Source organism: Cyanistes caeruleus, chromosome 1, assembly GCF_971803275.1.
Source record: "Cyanistes caeruleus chromosome 1, bCyaCae1.hap1.1, whole genome shotgun sequence".
Classification (NCBI taxonomy): Eukaryota; Metazoa; Chordata; class Aves; order Passeriformes; family Paridae; genus Cyanistes; species Cyanistes caeruleus.
This window is the reverse complement of record NC_141701.1, coordinates 111,666,195-111,693,928: the sequence shown is the minus strand read 5'-3', so window position 1 is coordinate 111,693,928 and position 27,734 is coordinate 111,666,195. Positions and strand designations below refer to the sequence as shown.

Genomic DNA, 27,734 nt, shown 5'->3' with positions numbered 1-27,734 from the left:
TTTTCTTTTCACAAATGGTTCAATATGCCCTTTTCTCCCCTCTTTCAGAGGCTGTGTATGCTTTTGTTCTCCACTCATCCTACACTCTGATCTTTCTTTCTTACATTTGATTTTGAAGCTTCATTCCACAAAAACTAAACAAAAGGCAGAAAAGAAAGCAAGCATTAGGAAAGCCCTGATCAGAACTCCATACATCCTCCAGCAAAGTTTAGCTCTAGTGGCCTTCAGGGAGGGCAAACAGACCCTATTCAGGTAACACACCTGAAAGAGGAAATCTTGCTGTCGTGGCTGTCACATCACTGTCAGACAGATACTGCTGTGCTCCACGAAGCCAGGCATTACTCTCAGTGTAGATTATAAACACCAAATATGCAGAAAAACCCTAACAGAGGACAAAGCTACTTACTTAATATTAGCAAAGCATTCTGGAAAATAAATTCCCAGAAGACTAATGCTCTTCCAGGTGTGTGGCCTGCAGCATAAGCCCTTCAGGTATCCAGCTGAGGCAGTCAATAACCGCTTTGAAAGACGCTCCTGCCCACAGTGAATTATCACTTAATTAGATGGAGCCAGGATGTTCTATCACATGAGCAATGCTTTATGAATAAAATCAAGTGTATCCTGCTTTCTAAGCATTCATCTCACTGCAGCACAAAACCTGGGAAGTGACAGTTTGCTACCAGGAGGAAATCTACCCAAAAGAGATATCTCTTATGTTTCAAAAAAGAGTGCAGCTATAAACAGTTCAAACAACTCAATAGTCTGCAGTGCTGTCAGTCATAAATGCTTATGTGGTGTAGGAGCAGAGAGAGAATATCCAGTCAATATCAGGGCCCTACTGTGATGAGCTGCATCGATGTGGGAAAAGAGCCTGGCCAGAGTTTCCCCATAAAAGCAGCTCCATGGGCACTCCCCTCCTATGCTCACTCTAACACCCCAGTAAGGAGGCCCTTACACTAATCCACTCCCAAACTAGCTTGAAGCAATTTCAGAAAGATCCTCTGTTTGGATTAAGAATGGCCACATGAGGAGCTGGTGCAAAAATAGCTGGCATGCTTCAAAGTCACATTCTAGATGGTTTTGAAACATCTTTCACGTACAAATGTACACTTTAAAATAAAATCTCTGCCTTGAAGGATTTATTATCCAAAAAATCCAATCTTGCAAGCACTTATACACCTTCTCAGCTTGTGATGCATAATTAAATCCTTCCTGTGTGTTTTAAGAAGCATGCATAAAGTTTCATGATCTGAAATGCTAGGAACAGTTTTTAATTTCTGAGTTAATTGGAGGTGATCTCCCTCATGTCAAATTTCTAACAACAGGTCAATAAATTCAGTAGGAGGTCTTTTTAAGCAACATTTAAATTTCCAGTTCATAAGAGAAGACTCTAAAATCAGCATATACTTGAGTGAATATTACACTTCTCAAGAGGATAAAATCACTTATACCTCCAACATTTCAAATGCTTTTCTAGATCAAATACTATAAAGACACATGTTAACACTTTAATTATTTGGTTAGTCCAATAATTACTAAGAACTTTCTATGCAAAATTGGCACAACATTAATTCCATGGTTAATTTAACTTTTAAAAAGGTAGTGCAAAGGGTGAACAGAAGGATGAAGGAAGATTGTAACAAATACTACTGCTGAAAGGTTTAGTAACTTGTGCAACACAGGAAAAGTCCTACAAGTACCTAGACAAACATTTTGTGATACAGAGACAGACAGACAGACAGATAGATATGGCTAGAAGTCCAGGGAAACAGTGATAGTAGTCCAAATAAATCCAAAATCCACTTAAATAAATAATACAATAGGATAGCTTGGGTTGGAAAGAACCTTAAAGGTTACCTAATTCCAACTCCCTTACTCCTTTCACTGGAGCTGGCTGCTCAGAGCTCCAGCCATCTTGGCCTTGAACACTTTCAGGGATGGGACATCCACAGCTTACTCAGGTAATTTGTTCCAGTGCCTCACCACCCTCACAGTAAAGAATTTCTTCCTAATATCTAATCTAACCCTACTCTCTTTGAGTTTGAAGCCATTCACCTTTGTCCTGTCACTACATTCTCTCATAATAGTCTCTCTACTTATTTTTTGTAGACTCCCTTCAGGTACTGGAAGGCCATAATTAGGTCACCCCAAAGCCTCCTCTCTTCCAAGCTGAGCAAACCCAATTCTCTTAGTGTTTTCTTGCAGGACAGGTGCTACATCCTTCTTATCATCTTGGTGTCCCTTGTCTGGTCTCACCGCAACAGGTCCATGTCCTTCCTGTGCTGAGGACCCCAGAGCTGGATGCAGTGCTCCAGGTGGATTCTCACAGAGCAGAGCAGAAAAGAAGAATCCTCTTCCTTGCCCTTCTGACCACATGGCTTTGGATGCAGGCTGGGATAGGACTGGCTTGCTGGGCAGCAAGCCCACATTGCTGGTTCATGTTCAGACTCTCATCCACCAGCACATCCATGTCCTTCTCACTAGGGATATAGAATAGACATGTTGATAGTGAAAAATTATTCCAGCCTCATTCAGTACAAGGTTGAAGGCATCGAGTGTCACAAATGGGTAGGGACATCCACACAAGGAAGTAACCCATCTGAGAGCACAGATGGTGCACTAATTCCACTGAGCAGCTCTACTGGTAGGTCTCTGCCAAAGGTGCTGACTAGATGAAGCTGCTGTTCTCCAAAAGGAAGCAAATGTAGTTAGAAGCTCTCTAGTAACGAGTGGGAGATGGACTGTATAACACTGAAGGTGCAAACACTAAAGGCAAATGTGGACGATGTGTACTGGACTATTATCTTTCTGCTGGAACTGTCACCACTGATGTGTCATGTGAAATCTCCCTTAAAAACTGGTAATATACTGGAGACCATGAACTTAGAGAATGAGTGTGTCATTCATCTCTTCTCTCACATTAAAATGTGACATCAATAGCTTCCACACAATGATAAATTATAAATTCCTCAGCCCACCTTGGAGAAGAGTAGCTAGCCAGCCAGCTGGCCCCTGTGCCTGTCTCCAGCTCAAGCCTCCAAGCCCCAACATTTTCATTCTAGACCTCAGTTCTCCGTGATACAGACCATGGGTGACTGAAGACGCTCAAGCCTTTGAAAAATGTGAAAGGAGTTTAAGTTCCTACAGAGAAGAGGATGACAGTCCTACTTGCTACTCAGTGCAAGCTTTGAATCTGAGGCAGTAAACCTAAGCAGGGAGTGACACTGGAGGGAGAGTTTCCAGAACACAGACACATTTAGGTTCTGGATGAGCAAGAATAAGTGTGGCTACCTCACGCTTTGAACATCAGTTAACAAATCACTCAAAGCAAGAGATATAGAACTTACTTAGACAAACTGGATTTCATGTGTGTGTGTGTGTGTGTGTGTTTGTACCATTCCCTTCCATATTTGCAGACAACTGTATGGCCTTGAATTTTGCCTGGCTTTGTTTGGCCAGTTAAATTTGTCTGAAGCTGCCTCCAAGGTGGCATGGGGAAAACCCTCTGTGCTGAGCAGATAGTAATAATTGTAGTGTGACAATGACAATTGTGGACCTGCAGGCATTTTTAGGAGACCCAGTGCTGAAAGTACTTCTTACTACACTGTTAATGACCCTGATTTGCAGTTGCTACCACTACTGCCAAGCCTTGGAAAATGTGTTCCCTGTGGCAAACACAAATCAGCATTTCTCTTGCAAAGAACAGATGGATGAGCAGTATCCTGGGACTCTAGGCAAAGCCTGAGGCATCACATCTGGGAAATTTCCAGTTATTTTTCCTTCCCCTGCTTCCATAATTTAGGGACAGCTTAAAAGAAGCCAGGCAAATACTGACATAACCTAAGTAACCTTTCTGAAAGTCATATGGTTACACTGCTTTACTGGTAACACTATAAACCGATCTTCTTTTGTTAATAGAAGCAACAGTTGATACTTCTTGTTTCCCTTCGGTGGTGATAAATGCCTTTGTTTCTCAGCATACTAATTCATACAGAACCCTCCAGAGTACTGCAGATAAATTAACTGGGATTGCAAGAAGAAAGAGGGGCAAGAGCTGTTCTTCTAGAGGCCACTGGATTTAGTATAATGGTCTCTGTCCTGGTTTACATTGTGTGATTATTCAACATTCATACATACAGTGGGAGACACCCTGGACAAGCTGCTTATGAAAGGAATTGGGGTTTTTATCTCACAGTCTACAGCTGCCCATCTTGGACAGAGAACCACCACTCTCCAAGTGAGACTTACCTTCAAACAAGCTTTTGTTATTTATCAGGTGTCGTTCCTCATCAGCCACCATCTAGGTTTCTTTGGGTTACAACAGCTCTGCCAGGCATGTGCTTTTCCTGGGAACTTTGTGCCAGCAGCCCCACAGAAACAGTCTGCATGAAAAATTCATTTGCATCAAATCTCTGCAGCATCTATTTTATCAAAGCAAGCGCTTGTATGCTCAACCAGCATAAGCCACAGATGGGAGGTTTTAGGCAATCAGCTGCAAGATTAGGAAGAAAACCAAATACATATCCTGCTTATGCATTTCTGAATGCAAAACAAAAAAGATCCAGTAGCATAGGAACTGTAAGAAGCAAGTCATCAATGCCCATCAACTATTCTATCAACTTCAGTAACAGAACATGGATATTTATCTGGGATGAAAACACATTGCTATATACTCTGCTTTGATTAACTCATCACATAAACCCTCTTTTACAGGAATTTTCAAGAGGTATTGGAAGCATTATTAGAAATGTCAAGGCTAGAACCATCAGGAACTAGTGTTGGGGAGCCTCAATTGAACAAGGCAGAGTGAAACAACTTGAAAACCCACCAAATTAAATGTTTTTGATTAATTTAGCTTTCCTACAGGAAATAAAAATTCCAGTTTGTTCCTAATCCTCCTCTTGCTGATCAGAAAAGCATCTTCCCTTTGGAACATTATTTTTATTTCATTTCCTGCTATGATTTCCCCAAGCACTTTTGTCAATTGGATGTCTCAGGTCAGATGGATTTTCAAGAATGACTGGACTGCTGATAAACTTACAGCTTCTTATAGTCTTAATATTGCCTCAATAATTATATATCCCTCATAGATCCAGAAAAAAACCCACGATTTTTCACAGAGGTGACAGCATACAAAGATCCAAATTGATTTGCAGTCCTGTGGATGATGACAAGGTATCCCACAGACTGAAAAAGAAATAACACTGTTTTGGAGTTCCTGAGAAAACTACAAAGACTGTAGAAAAACCAGGAAGAGCCATTAGACCCTTGCAAGGAAAAGGACTTTTATGTGTTGTTGCTACTAATAGACCAAAATAAAAATCAATAAAATCAGAAATAAAGTTCTGATAAGAACCTCTCAGTGTTTATTTCAAATTTCTTCCATTTCCTAAATGTCATTTTTGCGGTGCTAATCTATATTTTAGCAGCTACACAGCATTTTCATTAAACAATTTCCTGTCTCAAAAAATATTTACTTCATGTGCAAGATAAACCAAACATATCATAAAGCTGGAAACGTCTCCATTTTTGTTTATATATGAAAATATAACTATTTTATGTGGTTGTTTTATTACAATACCCTATGGAAGCCATGCACTGGTAGTTGAATGATCCCATTCCCCCCCACACATTGTGCTCCCTAGCTGCATTTTCTCTTCCATCAATAAAGATTTTCTCTCACAAGGGATGAGACTGTCACAGTCCCATTATGAGGAAAGGGAAAATATGAGCCAACAGGGAAATATTTTTTAATCCAAAATATAACTGATTTGAATTAAATGTTCCATATTCAAGTGTTTTGACAAAAACTTTTTTTTTTTTTTTCAAGACAACATAAACAAACTAAAGCCTCCATAGAACTGTACTCTAAAATTTTGTCAATAATGTATCTGGCAATGTATCAACAGTGTAAAATTGATCTATAAACAAGGTGAAGTTTTGTCTGCCAGTATCTAAAGGCAGGTTGCCAAGAGGATGGAGCCAGGCTCTTCTTGGTGGTGCCCAGCAATAGGGCAAGAAACAACAGCCAGAAGGTGATGCACTGGAAGCTCTCTCTGGGCACAAGGAACAACTTAGTGTTTGCATGACTGACCACTGGAACAGGTTGCCCAGAAAGGGTGTGGAGTCTTCCCCCACTGGAGATATTCCAGAACCATCTGGACACAATCCTGTGCCACGTGCTCTTGGATGACCCTGCTCAAGCAGGGAGCTTGGGCCAGATGACACCACTGTGGTCCCTTCCAACCTGACCCGTTCTGTGATTCTGTGAATGGTGAACCACAAAGCACCACAGTGTTTGTCCATATAAATATCATGGTAAGTGTTGGAAAGCTAGAAATCCCCAAATTCAGTCTTAATAAACCCAGATATTTCTGTAATATCAGTAATACCACTGAAGTTCTTACTGTTATAACTTAAATCATAGTAGGTCATATTTAATTTATTCAGGCAGAATTTGTTCTTCCCATAGGAAGGTCTGTGACAGGGGCTGATGGAAAAAGACAAGTATCCTGTGCCTTATTCTGTTTTCTACTACCAAACCAAATATATTTACCTAAGGCAGGTAAATACCAGCACAGTAAAACCAGAGAGCCACTGCAGACAGGGAATTCTAAACTCTTTGCCTTCCCCAGAAAGAGAGCAAACAGGATCTGTGAGAAACAGCAAATGAATGACTCAGACTCTCCAGCATAAAGCAAACATGCCCTCTAAATGTGTCCCACATAAGTCTTTTGGGCACTAAAAGGCACTTTTGGGCACTTCCTTCACCACAGCATTCCAAGTGAGAAAATGTGTGATACTGAAAAGAGGGTGAAGGATGGTAAATTTCAAAGGAATAATGTCATAATAACCCTACTAAAATTTCTTGCCTCTGTTAGTGCTACAACCATGTGCTCTTTAAAAGATGCATTTTTTTATTGTCTTGTGGTTTTTTAACATATATACTGCTTGTTTCTCTCTTCCCACGCAGTTTGGCAGGTAGTTTCTTCTCCTTATTTTGTTTCTCTTTCATCTGTCGGTTTTCAGGAACAAGAACTGTGTTTGTGTTTTGAATTTATAGCACAGTAAGAACATATTGAATTTAAAGCCATAATCTAACATAAAGACATTAAATCACCACAAATAATAAAAGGCTGATATTAATTGTCCTAGACTGCATAACTGTAAATGCAAGAAATATCAGTCAAGATTAAGTTGTGGTGGCATTATGGCTGTCTCAATATAGACTAAAGAGAGATGGAACACCTGCTCTGATCTTCACAAATTGAATTTCATCTCCTCTGAAGATTTTGAGTTCTCATTTGCATTAGGAAAGGACACCATTGTTAATGTAAATTGGACATTTATTCACATAGCAGAGTAGAAAATGTGCAATATGCCTGCACAGAATTAGCGCAAGCAACTGTGCTACCAACAAGAAAACACAAAAGACACCCTAATTACAAGAAGCTACTACTAAGTAACTTCCACATCAGTGCAATACTTCCCATGCTTCAGCAGCATGCTGTCATTGACACTACTTTAACACTTCTTTTCAGAAACCACCAACAATCCACTAAGGTGAAAATATTAATTTTTCAGGTACAAAACAGTAGTGAGATGACAGTCATATCTCTCACACTGAGACAGTGAGAAAAGCAGAGATTGTTTGACTCGGTATTTCTGAAAATAGTTCTGAGAGCCCTTGCATCCAGCAGACCTGAGCTAACATCTTTTTACCATCAGAGATACACTCGCTATTCCCTGGCTACAGCGAACCCCTGTCCAACATCTGTACATGTATGTGGCTGTGAACAGGTAGATAAGCCAATGTGAAACATACTAAAATTCCCACAGAGCAGTTCATCCTTTTGCTTCAGTTACTCATCCAAAAATAACAAATGCATACAGATTTCAAACACATCATGCAGGTTGGAATTGGCAGGGAGGCTCTGATAAGTGAGTGAAATAGTGAACAAAATCTTTTCCAAAACAAAAGTTACCTTAAGACAACTTCAGAAGTCTTTTTCATATAATTTTGAGATGAGACACATTTCTTTATTCTCAATTTATTTCTCTGTGGTGGGTCCATTCTGAAGCACAGGCAAAATAGCAGCCCCACCGAGAGAAAAGGAAAAAGAAAGGGAAAGTAAGTGTCTTATTCAAGGAACAGAGATACTTTAACAATGACCAGAGTATCTGTGAATGAATGTTGAAGGCACATTTTTGATGCAAGTTGTTAAATCTTATTTAAGAAAGATTGATATGGTTATCAAAGTTATCATATATGATAACTGCCATTTTCATGGAAATAAAGAGTGTTCATGAAGCCATTTGACTCTGCCAGTCCTTCTTTACTCACAGTTTAAATGAGTAAGAACACAGCTTAACAATGAAGAGAAGTCTCCCCCCACCACCACCAGACTATTCTCTTTGAGCACCCCGACAGGTCTACGCACACTTTTGTCTTTACACTTCAGCAATAACACAGCTGTTCCCCAAATGTGTTCAACAACTGTTCTCTAATGCCATCAGTTTCATGGTGTAAATGGATCCTAAAATAACTGGAACATTATGTCCTTTACCATTCTATCTTCCCGCCTGGCTGCCAGATTGTTCTCTTTTCCTTTTTTTGTTGGATTAAGTAGAATAACAGCAATTTGTTGATTTGAAAACTAAGCAATCCTTTTAAACTGTCTCTGTGCTCATCCACTGCTATCACTGACTCTACCTGAATTCATTTTGGAGCCTGCATTACAAAAGCTTTATTCATGAGGTATTTGCATATGCAAGCAGTGTTGATGAATCCAATAAAATAGACTGATTCCATATCTAGAGACAACTTTGCAGATTTACTTTTGGTTCAGCTGCTGACAATGGCCCTCTTCACTTTCCTTCTTGCCTTTCTTTTTAGGGGCATAGATTGGTTCTGCAAACATTTTATTTGTAAGTGATGTCCTTTCCCAAGTGCCCCTCTTGGTGGACTGGGCAGGAATGCCAGCAATTGCTCTAGTTTTGCACTCTTCCAAGATTTGTCAGCAGAATTAGGGCTCTACTCAAGCACCAGTGTGATTTTTCTTGAAACCAGCAAAGAAAATGGGCCCTATTCCATTGCCAGAAACCAGGGTAAAATTACTTAACAAGATACTTGACACTAGAAAAGCGTTCTTCTCTGTGACTTACAAGCTCCCTCCTGCTCCATTGAGAAGTGTGTGGGACAACAGGCCAGATGTTAATATTTGTCTATGACAGTTCTTCACTCAGAGGGCATAACTACAGTCCTGTTGCAGTCTCTCACACAGAAAGATGAAGACAACACAGGTTTGTTAGCCCAGAGCCGCAAAATGAAGCAAATTGTGCTTTGGGTACAGAAGGGAACATCAGCAAGGTCAGATCACTCTGCCTCTTCCCCTCATTCACCAATAGATGGTGGCAGAGGCCCCCTCCGAAGCTGCCACTGGACTTGCACAGTTATATTTTCAATTTGTCTCTAACACATTATATATATATATATGATATATATTATTTCTAACATAGAAAATGGCGAAGGTAGATGTAGACATCTCCTTTGAAACAATCACCCATAAACAAGTCAATAATTTTGTCTAACATACCTGTTCATAATTACTCTGTTAATGCCAGCTTTCTTTATCTTCAGATATGATGTATTAGTTTCTTCTTTTGTAAAGTAATGGTAGTGTTTCACTTAAATTTCACGCAATACAGCATAGAGAGGAACATCAAAGCAAGCTCTTCTAAAATAGGTTAAGAGATGGTGCCTGCTCCCAGGAACCCAGCCTGAAAAGGGGGAGGTACCAGAGAAGAAAGAAGTTGATTTCAATCTCTCGTTGCGGAGCACAGCATTTTGAAGAGCAGGCTGCTCTTTTCCAAGCTGCCAACAGTCAAGGCAACTCCACATCATTTCAAGAGTCCCCACAGAGCTGCCTGCCACTCTTGGCCACCCACGTCAGGCTCAACTGAGTTCTGATGGCTCAGGAGAGCCAAATATCAGAGCCTTGCAAAGCAGTATTAGGTGGTAAAAGTAGTAAACACTATTTTATTTTGATTGCAAGGCTTTTTAAATAGCTTCTGCTTCAGGGAGTTGTGCAAGAAACCTACCTCCACCTGACCCAGGAACGGAGCAGTACAGGTACAGCACTAAGGGCAGCTGCAAAGCCACTAGCACGCATGATACAGAAAGCAGGAGCTCTGGATGTTTGCAAAGTACCTGTCATGATACTACCTGAAGTAAACCAGATGTGCTGGCCTAATTATGTATCACACAATAACATCCTGCCTATCCTAACAGGACACTGTTTGCATTTCATGATGATATTCACCACCTCATCTCATGATCCTGTGTGAGGTTGCCAGAAAATGACTGTCACATTCCACATCAGCTCTTGAGAGATGGCCAAGGTTTTTTAATATTTAATTTGAGTACAAAGACCTTTGAGTTCCTTGGGTTCAAACTGGTAAAAAAAAAAAAAAAAAAAAAAAAATGTTTTTAGTCTGTTGTCAGGTTCACCTCTGAACACACTGTGCTAGTTTCTTTTATCACATACCTTTGTAGAACACTTTACAAAGATTTTTCTGTATTTATATAATTCACATAGATCCTTTTTAGTTCTTTGCTTATTTGCAGTAACTCATCTCCAAGCTGTGGATCTCTGATCATCTTATTTGTTTAAGTACCAGTCTGTCAGTATAAATAACCCCTTCTGCATCAAGTTTTCCATCTTGAAAATAACAGCAAAAAAGATATTTACATATTATTTTCCTCCTTGCAAGCACAGTGAAACTTTCCCCAATATTTTGCACAGTCAATAATATTTTGATTTTTGTATGGAGGCTCTAAACTAGTTTTTCTAAATTATAAACCTTTTCCTACTGAATTTGAAATGTAGGCATACAGAGAATCCAAAAAGACATTCTTAGTGACCCATGAGGCTCTGCTTTTTACCAAGAGAGAGAAAAAGCAACTCTGAACCAGATAGCTTTTGTGTTGGATTAGGTAAACTCCAGATATCCCTTACAACCTACATTATTCTACGAATGTTATAATTCATTCACTTATTAGTTTGCATCTCTGGATCATTCATGAGAGAAGGATTATATTCCTAAAAAAGAAATAAATTCTAAACAAAGAAGGTGGATAAGTAGTTCAATTTCTGTTGTTATCAGACCCGAGCTGATACAAACATAAAAAGTTGTAAAGTACTCAGGTTCCCAAAAGGCAATACAGCGCAGGTACCAATACTTTGCTAGGAGATCATCGCAGATACACCCAAATCTCCCAACACTGAAAGCCTAGACAGTTCCTTTTTTATCCTGGTAAGCTGTTCCTTGTCTTACTGAGTCTCCACTGTGACTTTTTCATTGTCTACACAAGGTAAGGTGGCATCTGTACTAACTTAAAAAGTGGATGCTTAGCTCTAGGATACATTCCAGTGGCTTCATTCCACTCCAGAACCAGCTTATGCTCTTTGATATCATCATGCCCTCATCTGAGCCAAAAGGATGCCAAGAAATTGAAGCAGAATTTTTCTATTGCTATTTCTATTATTGCTAGTGCTAGTAGCAGTAGTAGAGCAGCAGATTGGAAGAAATCCAGTTTTGTTCCCAGACACCATCTTATTTATTCTTCATTGGCTATTACAGATTTTTGGACAGGTTTCTGATGATAAAATATATTGCTGAGGGTTTCAATACAGATCAAAGTGGGCAATAGTAGCAAAGGAAACTAACAAGGGAAAAAAAATCAAGTAATGGTTCAAACAGTTGAGAAAAAAAAAAAATAGCTCAGGAGGCAGTGCACTGGATGGAACACTGGTCACCCTTTTTGCCACTGTACTTAAAAGAAATTCCTTGGAAAGTGTGGATTAGGACAGTTTTGAGGACAAATAACACAACAGCCTAAGAGCAAGAAATGAAAGCACAGAGTCTAAAGTCCCATGGTTTCCAAAGCCACCAACTGTGCTCCAGTAAGATTATATGCAACAAAGACATATTTTACGTGTGGTTTTCCCACCCAGCAGCGTTTTCTGGGTCAGACTACTGCTTCAATCTAAAAAACTTCAACATCTACCAGGTGGTTTGGGAGTAGTGGTGGAAGCACCATGGTTTCATGTAAGTAGGAAAAGGGGAAAGTTTGTTTATTTATTGAAGTCAGGGCACACAGTGGAGGGAGCAGCATTCAGCCTGAAGAGAAATACTGGTAACTTCAGTACACTGAGTATAATTATTTGTAAAAGCTCAGCATTTGGACCAATGCCTATTTAAGTCAATGGGCGTTTTTCATTGACTTGGGGTGATATATAAAATGGGCCATTAGTGCACTTTTTAAAAGCTCTGCTGAACAAATACATCACTAGGTGGTTCAGGATGTTTTTATAATGCCTTGCCTTCTCTCTCAAACAGTGCATTTATCTCTAGTCTTGTCCTTTACTGCAGCTTGTATTGTAACACTTTCACCTGCATCACAGGAGGAGAATTTTCAGCCTCTTTTCCTCTTAGTCATAACACAGAACCTGCTCCATTAGTGTCCTCATACCACTGCAGCTCTGAAAAGTAAGAAACTTTACCAGAGTGTACAAAGGTAGTTTAGAGAATATCCTCATACCTCGTATACTTTACAAGCTTTAAACTATTCCACTTTTTTTCTTTAAAATTCTGATTAAGCTGTTTTGTTACATAATTTCAGTGACTCTCATTTTGAAGCACAGCAGGGTGAAACAAGTGGGCAATAACTATGGATTCATCAAATGAAACGTATCTGGAACTTTTCTACTCATGATGGACATTTCCCTGAGGAGAAAGAAGAGAAAAAGAAACAACTTCAAGAGACTCATCCACATTATGCCAAATTGCCATTCCATTCAGCCTTCTAAAAAGGTCTTGTTATCTGATAGTATAATTTAATAGCTACAATTAGGTAAAAGTAGATACCATGGAGAAAACACAGAGCACACACCAGTAATAAAATACAGCAGCAACAAAATACAGCAGTGGGTTGTCATTTCTGCCCACATACTGTAAATTTGTGGGTAACTCCATACATGTTAAGCACCCTGGATTCAATTCACAGATAAACAGAGCCAAAAAAAGCCACTGTCTGTAGCTGTCTGAACCAGGAATGCCTCCCACCTGCAATTGCACTGACTTGTTGGCTTTTCAATTTTTAAATTTTCTGTTTACTTGAGATGCAACACCATTGTCTATAGGAGGGAACAGAGCATGAAAAGACAGGTCAATGAGAAATGCAGTTTACCCACCTGTCACTGCTGGGCTAGACTAACAAATACAGATTGTTGAAACCTGTTGATTTACTTGTCATTGCACCACTGGAATAGAAATGCTCCAAACTAAGCAGTCCTTCTGCAGCATCATTCCCCATAACAGCTGGAACTCCTGCAATAAAACATTATTACTTCTTATTAGTACACAGAAGTGGTAGGTCAGCATTTCCAGAAGGATCTGGGTTAGTTAAAGGCCTCCGTGCTGGTGAATACCATTTTTACTTGAAACACAATATGCAGGATTTTAAAGGAAAACCTTTGAACTGAAGAATAATTTGATTTTCAGAAACATTGACAATGTTACTAAAAACAAAGTGTTGGAAATGAGAAATTTTCAGATAACACTGCCTTTCAGCTCCCCTGTGCTTCATGAGGCAAGAATGAGTCACAGCACAAAGACCTTAGCGACAAGCAGCACTTGCTGACACAGCGGTGTCACGATTCAAAAATATGCAGCCCTGCATAATTAGAAAATTAATAGCTGCTGGTACTGCCATGGTGTCTCTGTTCAGTGCTGTGTTTCTGCCCCTGTAAGTCAGGGGTAGTAGTGGCAGATCAGCAAACAGCTGGAGGAACTGGGGTGGCTCTGCCTCCCAGTTAACTGGATGTTCTCTTCACCCAGGATGAGCATCGGTGGTGCCACGCTTGTGAGCCTGGGAGGACCTAAAGGTCTGGGGAGGAGAGGAAAGGAGAGGAGGAAGGGATCTAACACTTTAGAACCCCGTACTGCAGGCTTCTGGCAGCCTGTGAATGAATCTCTCTTTTGACAAGTCCCAGCTCACCAGTTTTTCTCCCCAAGCCTACTAATTCCTAGACTGAAATCAACTGCATTGCAAGAATTTGTGGTAGCATATTCCTTCTATTACCAGTATTATTATAAATTTACTAGGTAGGTACTGTCCCTCCCTAAGCCACCTACTTCCTATACCAGTAGCAAATAAACAAAAATGGAGAATGCAGGATTCCATAATGGGTGTCAGCAGGTGGGGCACATGCAATGCAAAACACCTTTTTTGTTATTAGTGAAAGAGAACACTAATACATCTTGAATTAAATCATGAGGCTTTCTATTTGCCTGAATCACAGCTTTTTGCTGATACCCTCTCTACTCACCGTGTCAGAGTTTCTGATTTTCCATCTGGGAATTTAACAAACAACATAATTTGCTTCATAAATCTTTGTTAAGAATTTTTGAATGCTGGCTATTTCCCCACACACAGGCACATAAATGCACTCCCATTTCCACAGCAGAGCACTGCATCTCAGCAGGAGAATGAAGGGGGAGAAAACCAGCTGTAGCACAGTCCTGAGAAAATGAATGTTACCAAAGCTGATATATATTCAGCTTTCCAGTCAATTTTGTGGTTTCTCAGAATGAAGCCAGCTCTACCTAGCTTGTCAAAGAGCAAAAATAATATTTTTACAGGAAATTAAATATTTGAACTGTTCTAAGACCTCCCACTTTCAAAAATCCTTTGCTTGAAGCAGAAAGATGGGTGAGCGAGGGAGGGCTTGGCAACAGACAGTAACAAGAAGAAATCAAGGTATTACCCATTCTTATTTTAAAACTGTTGGGAGCTATTCCAGAACTGCATGGGTTTGCTCCCTCTCTCAATCCCCCTCCCCAGCTCCCATGTCATCATTACTGAAATCAATCACAACATGCTGTCTTATCACAAAAGTTAAAACTCTGACCTTCATATTCTTCCCCACCAAGGACAAGCAGCTCTTGAGGCAAAACTGTCAGTGTACCCTTGTAACAGAACATAAACAAACTAAGGATTACGAGCTCCTAATGAGGTCTTTGAGGCTTTGCAGACTAGGCTCCTCAAATTGCTGTTCTCTGAGCAAAGGAATCTTGCTAATCATTGGATTTGTGCTTTCCAGTTTTGAGAAGTTTGCAGTGTTGTTCAAACGATATCTGCTTTTAGATTTCTTTCTTAAAGAGCTTAACAGAACTATCTGTCCCTTCTCTTGGCCCTGCTTCAGGGAAGTGTTTGGTCACATAGTAAGTCAGCTCTTACTCATAAATTCATAGGCATGAGTCTGAGAATATTGCATATAAATCCCAATGGAATTTCAGTATACATTGCCTGAAAGTAAATTTCCTCGACCAAAGCTTTGAAATGAATTCAAATGAAGAAATGGATTCAGCAACTAAAAAATAATTTTCTAGAATATGGAGAATTCTGTCTGCTGGACAAACATCCAAAGAGATGTTATTTTGATGGTTTTGTTCTTTCCCTGTGTTAAGTTGCCTTCCTTAAGTTCAGATGTGCTGAGGTAGCAGGTCCCTATAATGCTGTCTAGAGAGTTGCAGCAATCTCTTACTCTTGCTGTACTTTGACCTCATCTGATTTCATTTACATATTCTGCAGATTTTCAGCTTGGCCTGTCAAATTTGCTTGATATATGCCTAACTCGCTCCCTGGGTTCTCTTCAGAGGTTTTATCACTCCTGTTTACTTCAGTGCACCTACTTCTCAACAACAGTTTAGTTCTTATGCAGAAAAAGACAGCTCTTTCCTTGCTCCTTCTCTTCAGCCCAGCTGTCCTCCATAGACGTGGCTGCTCCCAATTGCACGGGACTTTGCCTTTGAGTAGTTGAGGCTTTTTTTACACCAACAAACACCACAAAGTGTGAATCAAACCCAAAGGGTGTTTGCCTGAGAATTTAGAAAGTTGAACTGCTGAAATATGTAGTTTATTATTAAAGTACTGAGAAAACCTTTACTGAAGAATCACTAGAGCAACACTATAATTACGCCGTCCTTCACATCCTGCCATTAGCATTTCTAGAAGTGACATACTAATAATGTGGTCTTTCTTCTCTTTAGGAACTGTCAGCTCTCTTTACAGGATTCAAGCAAGTTTATAAAGAATACAAAGTTCTTACATGGAAAATGCAAATGATGATTTTTGTGTAAAAGATGTGACAGTCACATTAGTAAGCTCATGAAAATCATGCCCATATATGTTTCAAGTCAGTAGAGTAGAACTCCTTTTTCCTTTTCCATTTTTTCCCAATTTATTTAGAGTTCAAGAAAATAAAAAGAAAATTTTAAACAAAAACCACAAACAAACACAAAAAACAAATCACCCTAAGAATCTTTCTCTTGTTAACTGTTGAAACCTTGTGTTTTTTTAGGAACACAGACTGCCTGTACTTCCAGGAACACAGAGAGAGCCCATTTCAATCAATTTGAATCATTGAATTTTCAAGCTTAGAAAAGTCCATCTCAGATCATCTAGTCCAAGCATGAGAAAGGGAGATCCTGATCCCAGATACCAAAAAGACTCTATGCAGATAAAAACCAAGCTGACAATAATGCAAATATTTTGGGGGATGTCTCAAGGACATCCTTTAGACTGCGGCTGCCAGCAGACCATGTTTCTTCTCCCTCATAGCAAGAAAAACACTGCAGCACCAGCTGCAGCTGGTGAGTTCCTGGGAGCCTAATTGGACACGTATTTTCTGACCACTACATCCCTCAGGAGATGTCATTTGATTGGCATTCCAACACACTCAGAAGAGGTAAAAGAAAGTATATAGCCCTGGGTTACTACTTTGGGGACTGTAGTGACCCCGCTGATTCTAAAAGAGAGCTGATACGCATTCAAAGCACAAGCTCTCAGGAGTTGTGGCTCACATGAGGCCTTGGCAGCCAATTCTGTTCTGTTGATTCCCAGTCAATTCTAGGTGTTGATACAAGAAAAACGTGTTTATGAAAAGTGCATTTTCTGTCAAGCAAGCAGCACAAGTATAATGGAGTTGAAATGAGATACTTGAATGTTTTAAATCTTTTGTGGAGTGTGGAAGAAAAATAAGTGCTAAAACAGATCTAAATGCGTTCTCTAGTAGATTTTAATAACTGACTGCTTGAGAATAAATTATATTCAAAAATAAACTATGTCGTCTTGACTAAATTGCGTGAAATTATATGGTTAAGATATTTCAAGATCATCAGATGTTACACGGAGGGCAAATATATCTCATTATAACAGTTCTGAGGGAAGGCAAGTGCTTCATGTCTGATACAGACAGCATTTACCTTTTATGTATGTACATATAAGATATTGACTTACTAAGGATAGGCAAGATTGAGTAAAGTTAAATTACTGGGAAAATGTGAATTAGATGTGAATCAAATCTCCATTTACCAAGTTAGTGTAGCACTAAGCTCATATCATAAATTTTATGAAAGTCAGTGTATACCTGTTTGAGTCTAGTACTACCTAAATCTAGCTATACTTCTTCCATAAATCAGTTCTCACCACCTGAGAGCAGCAATAGAAATAACTCACAGCTGACAAAACATGCCAGGAAAATGCTGCTGATAAAACCTTGAAGTTTTGCTCTGTTTAGAGAAAAAACTTTTCTGGTCCAGAACCTGTGTAATGAAAGTTGCCAGGAGCTCTTACTTTCTTCCAGCCAACTCCTTCTTCCACAACAGAGAACACAATGGTAAAAGATGGTCTTCTGTGTAATACTCTTTCAGGCTGCATACAGTGACAGTGGAAGAAATAACTTGTCTTTATACCACAATTAAATCAATTTGCAGCTCAAAAATCTCAATTTTCTGTATATAACCCAAACTTCCCTTTTACCATATATGTGACAAAGGCTCTAAATTCAAGCTAGTTGGCTTTTAAGATCAGGGATCAAACCAGCAGAACCCAGTTGTCCACCCAGTCATTCCGGTTAAGGGCTAGTCTACATCAGCTGGGAGGGGAAAAAGGTATGTAGGTTGTTCTGACATTTTCAGTTCTAGAACTGATGTTTTCAGTTCTAAATCCCTGCAGCTTCATTCTCTCAAATGAACTACCAAGCTTCTGCCAACTGGAGAAACCCTTCCAAAAGGTCATCATGATGAGTTGAAGCAGGGGAAAGAAGAGTTCACATGGTTACATCTGTATATGTCAGATGCCATTTTTTAGACTTCATCAGTCTTCAACTGCTGTGCTACCCTTTGGTGTGTCACACCATGTTGAATCTGTTCAGATGACCTCCCTGCCCTGTAGTGCACCAGAGTCAAGCTGACCAGCTGCTAACTCACTCTTTTTAAAAGCTGGTATGCCAGTCCATGCACTCCGCTCATGGTCACACGCTCCTAAAAGCTGATTATGCTACTCAGCATCACAGCAATCATGTACTGTGTAACTGCCTAGCACAATGCAGAGACCCCAGATTCCTCAGACACCTGAAAGAATAAATAATTTGCCTGTAAAAGCTGTCACTGCAGCACAAAATGCTGTGAAGTATATGTAAATAAAGGTAGGACAGGGTATTTGCCTAGGACACATCTTAGGTAATGTCAAGAAGAAATGTTATTTTTACAACAGCACAGGAGAGAAGGAGGTCTTCTGATAATTGTCCAGATCCTCATCTTACCCCTGGTTGGGAATTAAGGAAAACACTGACACTGATGCTGCAAACCAGCATCAGAATTCTGATGAGTTAGAGATGAAAGTCAGAATTATTTTGCTATGAATGAGCCAAAAAAAAAACCACAGAGAGGAAGATAGTCCCAAACTCAACAGGATTGTGAAGGAGACCTGGCAGTAGATGCTGCATTAACGTGCTTGAATGGTTGATCTAAACAAAGACAGACCCTCTGTGCCTGACAGAGACTAAGTTTCAGGCAGGTGTTAGTGAAAATCCTTTCTGAACCTATTTGGCTCTATCCTCATATTCTCACATGTATGCTGGAAAATTCACAGCAGCAGCAATTATTTTCCGTCTATTTTCAGATCCCACAGCCCTCAGGAGCATTAGCACTTACCCCTCAGCTGTCTTCTTTCATTTGGCTGGCATTCAGGGCATACTCCTTCTGCACTCCAAGTGCCCTGTGTAAGGCTTCATATGACAAAGCAACAGAGGATAAGTTGGAAACCTCAGGATCAGCCATGGATTAATGAGCCTTTGGCAGACCTTTGTACCTTCTGTTAACGTGCAAGGCAAAATCCTTTGATTTTCCCTTATCTGCATATTTGTGTAGGTGCATGTAAACTGAAAAAGAAAACAAATAAATAAAATCCCTTAGGTCCATCAAAATAAAAGATCCAAATGGACAAGATTTGTCTCCTAGAAGAAGAATCTGACAATAAATATGTAAGCGATGTGTAAGATATATGGCTTAATGCACTAATGGAAGGCTGTCATGTGCCACAGGGATGAGCACAGTCTAACACATTGGGAAAATGGAATTATTCTTGGTTAGCAAAACTTGCAATATATACTACAGTCTGGATGTACACTATGTATTTATAGATATATAAAGATATGTTTGTTTCCTTCTTCTTCATTAAAGGTACGATTTTTCAAAATTGCCTAAGTGACTTTTCCCCTTGAATTTAATTGAATTGCATAATTACTGAAGCTGACAGCATGAGGCCAAATCCTTCCCTTAAAATCCTTGACTGCTCTGGGAATTTTGTGTGTTCAGAAGACCACAGAATTTTGCAGAAGCTGAATCAGCAGTGTCTCCATAAATGTAGCAGCCTGGGCTGGCCTTTTGGAGCCAGCCATCAGAATTACACCTGCCCAGGGACTGCTAACAAAGCCTTCAACATCCACAGCATTTGAAAAAAAACTCCATCCTTTACAGAAATGGTCTATTTTCCAGATATCTGTTCTGTGCTTTCCCCCAGCACTTCTCTAGTGTTTGGAGACAGTGTCATGAACAGGGCAGGGGTTCCTCTGAAAAACAGCAGAATTTCTGATTTCTCTTCCTTTCCTGTGGCAATGCCATTTTCAACTTGCAACCAAACACATTGGAGAAACACTGCCGTGGTCTGTGACTGTGATAGTTCTAACAAAGACCACTGAACATTCCCTCCTGAACATGCAGCCACGTGGCTTTAACATGTATCAGTCCAGAATGCTTTTTTGCAGGAAAAAAAGTGGATGTCCCATAGACTTCCACCAGGATTTGTTTTTCCTGAGGTGGGAAAGCTGGTTGGAAAAGCAACAGCTTTTATTAGGAAAGGTTAGTAATGCAATCATGATAACTGAATCCAACAGAAAGAAAGAAACAAGTAGATTGTGCCCTGCTTGTAGAGGGTACCCTGCATTTACTTGTTTATGCATTCTCTAACCTGTTTTGGCCACAATAGCCACCTGAACATAAACAGTTTACATTGCAAATGTAGATTGACAGAATGCATTTTGATAGAAGAGGGCATTGCTGGCAGCCCTGAATGGGTGATAGCATCTCACACCACAAAGAGTGGTAATAAGCAGTTGTGGCAGGAGCTTCTAATGGTATCTGCTTCCTACTGCATGGAGAACACAGCATCTCTCTATATGTTTAAGAGTTAACCTGTTTGAAACTGGTAAAACAGTACTAATTATTTATTTTTACTTAATGCAACAGAGCACAAAAGTGATGCCAGCACACCCATGAGCCAACAAGTATCAGAATGAAGTGCAAACCTTTGGGTTATGCTACATTCTTATATGCTACAAAGATGGGGGGGAAGTGATTCCAGCTGCTGAAGCACCTGGTAATAGCTTTTGTAGAGTATGAATGGGGAACCAAATCCCAGCCTGCTTTACTCATGTGAGTAGTTTTGTGCTGATCTGTTCTTAAAATAATCATCAATTCCCGCTCGGTGCTTCCCCCCATAAATTAGTTCCTATGATGTATAACAGCCACTAAAAGAAGAATTGAACAGGGGAAATTAACTTGCTTTTCAGTAGCAGAAATTTATCAAGGCCACACTTTTTACTGGGACAAAAACAATTCATTTAAGCCTTGTCAAGATTTCTAATTAAAAATCCTCTGCTCCCAACTGCAACTCACAAATACTGTGCTTAATTTGGAAGTTAATAATATTTCCATGCATTTCTGCTACTGCAGCTATGACTCTAGTCTGATAACAAGAGTATTGTACCCAAGCCAGCAGTAAATGACTTTCCTCATTTCTGTTTAAAAATGAAGCTTACTTTGTAAAAGGGGGTTGGGGAGGTTTGAAGCTGTATTTATTGTCTGTGTTTCAGCTCTATTGTACAAGATAAGAAAGATTTGTCTCATTATGTGTAGGTTAATGCATCAGATACTGCAGGCATGAAAAGATTTGGCTTTTTATTGGGACTTAATCATCTTACACCAGGCCACCTACTGCCTGGCTACCCTTAAGTGTTTGTGTGAACAGCCTGGACCACAGATCACAGCAATGGAAGCCCAAGTAGCCCACAAATAAAGCTCAACTCTGCTTTTCATTAGTTGTGAGTTGGAAGAGGTCTCTTCCTTCAAAGACTTAGGTAGTGTAGGCCTTCATCATGTTCAAGGATCAGTTTTCTGTTCTAGCAGAATCTGAGTAAAATTATTCTGTTTTGTGACAAATGACAAAGATGTCATAGGTAATTCAGGCTTGTTGTACTTTGACTGGGTTTTCCATGCAAACTACAATATATGAATGTAAAGAAATAAAACTCTCAATCTTCACCAGCATTTAACAACTCAACTTCCTCTAATTCTAGAGGACTATTACATTGAAGAACTCTATATGTGACAAATCTCCATTAAGTCAAATCTCAACACCTCTCCTGCGTGTCTTAGAGGTGCTTAAATTTTCAGCAATTCATCTTCTGTGTTCATTATACATCAGTAACATCATGTCTCTACACCATCTCATTGCATCCTTGCTTATAATCTGTGAGACAGGAACATACACAAGAACATGTTGACCATACAAAGAGAGCCACAAGCATCTATTTTTCTGTACATTAGCTCATTACTTCTGTATCCAGTGTATTGCCAGAGTTCTTAAGGGATATTGCTTTAAAATAGGCAGTTTTAAGGAGAGATATGAGAGAAAAACAGGAGGGATTTTCTGACATCTATAGGAAATGGTTTTCTAATTATCAGAATCAAATACAACAGGAGCTGTGAGTTTAAAAAAAAAAAAAATAATACTAGATGCAGAGTAGGATGGGATTCCTGCATGATCACAAGCCCATCATTAAGTTTGACCCAAATCATATCTTCCAATATAACAACTAAAAAACAGACTTCATTTTCCCAATGTTAAAAAAAACCATGAAAAAAGCCTCTTAAAAGGGGGAACAGACTTTCTGTTCTTTGTTTTATACAAGTTGGCTATAAATACATCCAACAGTCTAAAAGCAACTAAAGAAATGGCAGCAAAAACATTAAGGAGGAAAAGCCTCAGTACAATGATTTTGTCCTTTTTTAAAAGCCATATTTAAATATTACCATCTGTCCTTGAACTTTCAATGGAATTTTGTTCATCTTTCAGTTTAGCCACCTTAGGAATCATTAAGAACTAAAACCAAATTAGAACTAGGTATTAGTGAGACTATTTTTCTGTAATCATTGAAAACTAGCATACACACCAATTTTTGAACTCAGAGTTCCAATGCCCATGTGACAGACAGGGGAGCTAGGTCCTTCCTTGCTATTACTGCTAATTCTCTCTTTAAAAGTCATAAAGATACAAAATAAGAAAACTCCTGATGTTGTTATAACCTGGACTAAACCCACCAGAGCTAATACAAGTCTTTCCAATGGTTTCAGATCAGGCTGAAAATCCTGAGACAGCACCATCTCTTGAGTTTGATGAGCTATGATCCCTTAGCACCTGTGGCAACACGCTGTCACCGTGAAGGTCACATCAACCATGAAATCCAGGCAGTCCTAGCAGCCAGCCTGCCTTTGGTGACATAAGAGAAACTCCAATGGACTGTGGTTTTTCCTGTTATCAGTTTGTTCTCAGTGCAGAGGGAAAGAGAGGAAAATAATCAGTCTCAGCTCTAATATTCTACATGAGGATAGATATCTTACCAGGATATCTACCTGATATTCTCTGGCTTGTCTCTCTTTTTTTTTTTTTTTTAAATTTAAATACTGTATACCTCATATGATGGTTATTTTTTACTTATTAAAATTCTAAGATTCATTTTCTTTTTCCACTCTGTAAAAGAAAAGTATTAGGAGTCACGGGCTATTGAGCCAATACTGCTTGTGTAAACAGGCTGATGTTGGAAGACTGCAGCTTGACATTCTGTGTGCTGCTACGTAGTTTTTAGGGATGTAACTTTGTTAGGTAAAGCACAGCTAGACAGTCGTAATGAAAAAAGAATTATAACTGACAGAAATAGCAGAACTAATTTAGCCAAGAGCATTTACCCAGCAACTTACTAAAACACTGAAAGAACAAAAGCTCACAACTGTCCTTCAGCCACAAAATTCAAACAATCTGGAAAATGCTCTCCACCTCGTAACACTCATTCATCTCAGTCCAAAGAGGCTGCAGCAGAACTGTTCCTCTGGGACAACCTGACCTTGAGCTCTGAGATCATGCAGCCCACACCAGCACACTTAATGCCCTACTCCTACTCTTGACAACTCTTGTTCTTGCCTTGGAAGGAAACAAAATGGCATTTCTGTAACTTTCTGTTACTTTCTATGCATTAAGAATCACTCTTTCACATAGACAATAAATAACCAAATTTCTTCATACACTTCTAACTATTGCATAGTATTTGAAGGCTACCTGAGCTCCATCCATCCTGACTTAAACCATAATCATAGGAAATGAACTTTGAAACTCAATAGTCTAACTGAACTCATTTTAATTCTGATGAGCATGAAAATAAGCAGGACTGCTGCAGAAGGTTCAGAAACTCTAGAAAGGGTTTCATTATGTATTACAGTTATTGTAAAACATTAAATTAATAAATGTAAACCTTCTTCCTACATATGAGATCCCATTAAAAAGAGTTCCAAAATTTGACACTTCCTCCCCCCTACTGCTAATTGTTGGGGGGTTGATGTCACAAATTGGGTTTCTCTGGAGATACAGGTTTATCTTCTTGCCACAGATGAAAGACTTGCTGATACTGAAACAGCTTTAAATAAAAGGGTTTTTTTCAAAACTATAAGCAAACTCGCATGTATGACACCAGAAAAAATATCTAGTTTCCATAAATTTTGTGATGATGATGATAATAATAACACATTTTCTGCTTTTGGACTTAGATCTTTATCTAACCACTACTCAGAAGGGCACCTAATGCAAAGAACACATTAGCTCCATCTCTGTTTGAAGCAGGCTCCACCTTTCCTCTCAAACATCTGGTGCTGGCCACATTCAGAGACAAATTTGTAGAGCAGATTGATATCAATTTGGTATAGTAAATCCTGAGACAAATTCCACCATAGCATGTAGATGTACTGTAGCTCTGAAATTAACAATTTGGAATAATTTATATCATTATAGATTTGTCCTGGGCTGGCTGGATATGGGTTTTGATGTTTTATTGCAGTCCTTCTCCTTTTTAAGTAGGACTTTATTGGATTTTAATAAAAATATATACAGAATTGTGTTTTCTTCAGCATATTAACTCCTGAATACACAAATGGGTTTTATATAGGGAGACTGAATTCAAACAGGGGGAAAAATACCCTGTTTCTGAGATGGTCACACTAATGGTCAAGCAGTATGATGCAGAATGATGGCCAAGAATCTTATATACGTAAGCGCCTGTTCTCTAGATCTCACAGCACAGTTGTTTCTCCCTCACCAAGTACTGCCAGGACCTACAAACAAAACTGGAAGTGTTGTCTCCAGCTGTATTGCTCAGCTAAGGAACACTTCATCATTAAGAGTGCTTTTGACCTCGTATGGCCTTCCCAGACATTCATAAATGAATCTTTTCCTTCCTTCACAAATGCATAGAGAAGGGAATTTAAAGCAGAAGCTGTGATTTTTTAACCTGGGAACAACTTGAACACTTGTGACCTGTGCAGACAGGAAGCACACAGATGGTCCAGTAAGTCCTGGGAACAAAGAAAGAAAGGAGAGGAATGAATAGCCTTGTCCTCATCCTCTTCTAATTTCTTTCCCAAATAGAATTGATTTATCTTTATTCATTGCTGGCTAGAAAAGATTATGTTCATGTTAGAATTAGTAAATATTTTTTTCTTTTATAAAAATTATAATCCTGTTTCTCAAATTGCATTAAATTATCTATTTTCTTAAATTTGTGAAAGGGGTAATGGTCCTCTGTAGGCCTTTGTTAAGATGTACGTCTGGCAACAATAACACCACAGAACGGCTGTCATAGAAAAGTAAACTTAAAATCCAAAGAGTTTGTATAGTTAAGCTGGTGACAGACCACTCAAAACTGAAACCAAGCCTCCATGAATTCAACTGCAAGCTGTAGATACAATCAATCCATATTTTACCTTTATTTCTGGATTAAAAATGGATTCCTCCATGCTTCCTGCATACAGCAAACACCAAGTATTCATTACAATCAATAGAGTGTATTATATTGTGACCTCTCAGCTGTAGCAAGATCTTTCACCCAGCAGAAATCATTCTATGTGAAGGGCCCTTGAGCACAAATTAAATGAAAGTAGACTGCAATCGAGGGAAATTATAGAAATAACTGCTATAGAAACGAAGTCAACTCTTTCTCTGCATGATCACAGCAAACAGTGCAGATGCTCTCTACTATCAGCATTGATGTAGGTGCCAAAACTCCTTCCTGCTGAAGGAGTATTAATAAAATTCCTTTTTCCTAAATGGATGTGTCATCAGTACTACACAAAAACAAAGACAAAAACAAGCTTTGAAAATACAATAGGAGCCCAGGAACCAATTTGACTACTATTGACGTTATAATACAAATCAGCATCTAATGACAGACACTTCAGTTATGAATAAGAATTCACACGTTGCCTGCCTAAGTGATATATGTGGAGTTGTAATAAGTACACTTAAAGGTCTCCTGCTCCAAGAAGTTTGACAGAACCACACTGTTAAAAACCCAAAACATGTGCTTACTTAGAAAACTGAACATCTTTTTTACTACCAACTGCTTTTTTCAACACAGATTTTACAGCAATTTTTTTTTGCTCTCTACAAAGCAAATAAAAGCAAGTCACACTTCAAGGTAGTAAAACATCCAAATCCAAGCTAGCTTGACAATAGCCAAGAAGTTAAGAACAGATAATGGAATCTGTTTGCCAACAGCTACCAATTAAAAATACAAAGTATTATTACTTATGACTATGTTTATCAGAGAGAACTCACTAGCTGGTAAAATGTACTACAGTCAGGAAAGAATCATAGAAAGCAGAGATATTATTCTTGTGAGCAAAGACACCAACTTCAAGGCTCTAAGCATTTAAACAGAAGGTCCAGTTTAGCAGAAATGTTGAGCTGTCTAGGAGAATAAATAGGTCCTTCATGAAGGTAGAAACCTCTCAGTTTTCCCAAATTAATGAATGCAAAATGCACAGTTCTCCTTTAGGACTCAAAGGCATTAACTGTAGATCACTGAAGGAGCACAGGCCACTTGATTTCAAAGATACCAATGAATAAGTTTAAAAAAAAAATAGAAACTTCAGAAAATGGTTAAAATCCATTCAAGGATATTTCCATTTTAAAAAAATACATTTCACAAACATATCAACTAAAAGAATCCTCCTTTAATACTAATTCTTAGAAAGTGTTAAAAATTAATTTACAGTGCTGACTTCTTAAAGAGAAAAATGCAAATAAAAAGAGAACATGTTCTCTTAATTGAAGTGCTTGCAGGAAACATACTCACTTCCATCAATAAGAAACAGCACGCTCTGGGGACCAGGACAGATGGATGACAGGCAAATGGTGAGAAGTCTGAATTGATCATCTCTAACATCTCTTTAGGATTCCCTTCTCTTTCCATTCTGAAATTGTTAAAAGCTGAGAAATACAGGAAAATATCAGAGGAGAGGAAACATCTTTTTACCCATGGAAAAATAAATGTAAGAACAGACTATCTTTTTTTTTTATGGCCTCATCTCTTTATTGATTCAGGAAGTATTTGCATACACATATATAATTTTTCCCATTAAAGATTTTGGAAAAACGTAAAGGAAAGTCAATTTACTATTTATCATATCATGGCTGAGTCCCTTTCAAAGGGAATCATCAATCTGCAGTAATTGGACCCAACAGTTGCATCCCACACATTTCCAAGCCAGCTGAATCTGGCAAGATTCCAAATACTGTCTTTACTGCTGGGTCTCTCCAGAAAATTTCTGGATATACAAATCCTGTCTAAAGCCCTCTGAAAGGGATATTTTAGTCCTAGAACCCAGAATCAAGAACACAGCCTTACCAATGGTAAGGTCCAACTCAAGTCTGCTGTTAGGCACATTTTCCCAGAATTAGAGCTAGCTGTAGCTGCTCTGGTTTGTGTTTAAAATAAACAAACAAAACATTCAATGGAATTTCCTACAAACATTTACTTCAATTTTTAGCTAGTGCTGGAGCATTGCAACATTTGCAAAAAAAACCCCACAAATACTTGGAAAATATCTTCCTTTGGAGCATTGATCCCTTCCTTTGCAGAAGTTGGAACTTGGAAGTTGGACTTACCCTCTTTACTTTTACAGCATTGGAGTGCTATCATTTTTCTTCATCATCTAGTTGA

The 27,734-nt window shown here is 38.9% G+C and overlaps 1 long non-coding RNA gene across 1 annotated transcript; it reads right to left on the bottom strand.

Moving 5' to 3' along the window:
- Positions 1-26,951, bottom strand: LOC111923504 (uncharacterized). Its single transcript, XR_015276442.1, has 11 exons — positions 26,868-26,951; positions 19,220-19,289; positions 19,063-19,136; positions 13,257-13,392; positions 12,605-12,789; positions 10,548-10,721; positions 10,326-10,454; positions 9,597-9,780; positions 7,986-8,075; positions 4,249-4,382; positions 1-2,480 (listed from the first exon to the last, which is right to left on the bottom strand). It is a non-coding gene; the product is annotated as an uncharacterized LOC111923504 (long non-coding RNA).
- Between the last annotated feature and the right edge of the window lie 783 nt (positions 26,952-27,734).